The sequence below is a fragment of the Chaetura pelagica genome, unplaced genomic scaffold (assembly GCF_000747805.2).
Source record: "Chaetura pelagica isolate M959 unplaced genomic scaffold, ChaPel_1.0 scaffold425, whole genome shotgun sequence".
NCBI lineage: Eukaryota > Metazoa > Chordata > Aves > Apodiformes > Apodidae > Chaetura > Chaetura pelagica.
Window position 1 is genome coordinate 1,125,904 of NW_009953205.1, and position 2,354 is coordinate 1,128,257.

Here is a 2,354-nt window from a genome sequence, read left to right on the forward strand (position 1 = left end):
CAGCCGCAGAGGCAGGCGGGGGCGACCCCAGCCCGGCCGGTGAGCGCCGGGCGTGGAAAGGGGGGGATGAACATGGCGAGGGGAAGTTTCCCACAGTTGTGTGCACTTTCTGCCCGTTCCTGCGCTGCCGTGGAGCTCCGGGAACATCCCCCGCCGGGAACATCCCCTGCCGGGCCGGAGGCAGAGCCGCGCAGCCACCGGCCGGGCACAAAGACCACTCATTCCGGTGGAAAGTCTAACCGGGTGCATAAAATATATTGGCATAAAATTAGTGAATTGCACTAACAGATTGTAAACCACCTAAACGGTCAAACCACAGATATGAATAAAAAATTCCTATAAAGATAAACGTTTCCTAAGATTCACAACAATTATGCACTTTTTGGACAAAAGCCTTCGCCTGAGCCCTGCTTTATTTGTGAAGTCTTTCCAGGTTTCGGTGGGGGTTTTAATGAACGATTTACCAAAGGAAAGGTTTTATTAACACCTCTAAAATTATAAAGTTGAAAGGGAGGGAGACAGGGAGCAGATAGGAAGTTAGGTAACACAATATACTGACCTATTGGCAGCGGTCCGAACGCAAATCAGAAAAGCACTACAATGGTGGGGGGAAAAAAAAAAACCAACAAAAAACCCTGAGAGAAATGGAAGGGAAAAAATAACACCAAGAGGCCAGCTTGGCCCGAGCGGGGACGAGCTGCTGCTCAGAGCTGTCCCCGGAGCCTTCAGCATCTGCTGATGGCCCCTTACCTTTGCTTACCCCCTTGTGGTACACAGCGTAGTCTGGTCTGCTGAAAAGCAGCAGCAGGAGAACACGATTGCGAGCAGAAAGGGGACATTATTTCTCGAGGAAATATGCTGGCAGGGAGTGTACGGGACTTCAGGTCTCCCAGGCACTATTTTTCCCTTCTCGCCTCTGTGCAGAACTGGAGATAATAGTTGGGGTTGCAGGTAACAGAGTCTGTTCTTATTCAATTTTCCTAAATGGCCTGGAGAGCACTTAAAAGCCCGGAGAGCTTCTGGCCAGCATTTTCTTATTAACTAATTTCACTTCGATCCTATTAAAGTGTATGCTTTATAACCTTCAAATGAACCTCTCCCCTTCCCTCTTCCTCTCCCTTCTAAAACAAAGCCATTACCATTTAATGACAGAGTATAGCCTTTAAAATTTGTGCTCCCTCCGCTGCTAACATTGCAGGACGGGTGTGACACTAACAGCCCCGGAGTACCCATTGCTGCTGCCCCCCTCCCGGCACCCCAGCATCCACACACACCCCCAGCACCCAAGCAGGCTCAGCCGAGGCTCTGCGGTCCCAGGGCCCGAGAAGAGGCAGCAGAGCCAAGGAGAGCCATGGACAGAGGGCGCTAGAAAATGGGATTGGGGAGGTTTGCTTTATTTCACTTTGGGAAAAGCTCTGCAATAATGGGTTTTAAATGGATACATATATTTACTATTTCAAACGGGTTCTGCTATTTCCTGGTAATGCTCACCACAAATGGTAATAATAAAATACGAAGTATTTTTTCTCACCTTAGGTCATTAGATTTACAGACAAGGTACTAAATCATTTTAGCTCCCCAAACCTTGAAGGAAAGGCGCTCATACACTCCCTTTCTCTTCTCCCCCTTCTTGAAGAAACGTGCAACGCAAATGGAGACAAAACAGTTGCCGAGGCTCGAGGAATGCCTCCCTTTAATGGTTTACTAATAATAACATTAATACTACTACTAATAAATAATTTTTTTAAAAGTTGACATTGGCTGCAGAGCGCAGATTGTCAGTGGCCTCGTCCCAAAGCCCTAACATGAAGGGTCATTAATTGTGTTTTCTTTCCAAATCATATGTCACTGCAATTAACAGATTCTGATCAAGAGACTCCTTTCAGATTGATTCCATATGTGATAAGGAATGTGCAGCTTGTTATCTATCTGTCGCCTTGGAATTATGGAAAAGCTTCAAACGTGTAATTTGAAGAGTCTTTTACCCAGAGCTTTGATCTTTCCTTCTATTTTTTTTTAACTCTTTTTTTTTAACTGCGGCCCTTCTGCTAATCCTACTTGTTTGTTTACCCCCCTCCCATGGGGGGTTGCGCCCCATTCCCGGATAAGATGCGGCAGCCGTTCCCCCCCTGCCCGGCCCCGGGCACCCTATGGCCCCTGGTCCCCCACAGTTTTCCCGCAACCTCCAGCAGGGCCCTTCGGCCGTGTCCCCGGGTCCCCTCCGTCGCCCTGGAGGAGGTGGGGAGCGACAGGGCATGAGCACCGGGAAGCGGGACGGGGGTCCTAGGGGCAGTGGGGCGGGCGCGACGCTGCCCACGGAGGGAGCCCGGCCCGGCACCTCCTCCCGGCGGGGC

General features: G+C 49.8%; 1 protein-coding gene across 1 annotated transcript in view; it reads left to right on the forward strand.

Moving 5' to 3' along the window:
• IRX3 (iroquois homeobox 3) overlaps positions 1 to 2,354 on the forward strand; it is a 10,268-nt gene that overhangs the window by 1,181 nt on the left and 6,733 nt on the right. The window lies entirely within an intron of this gene.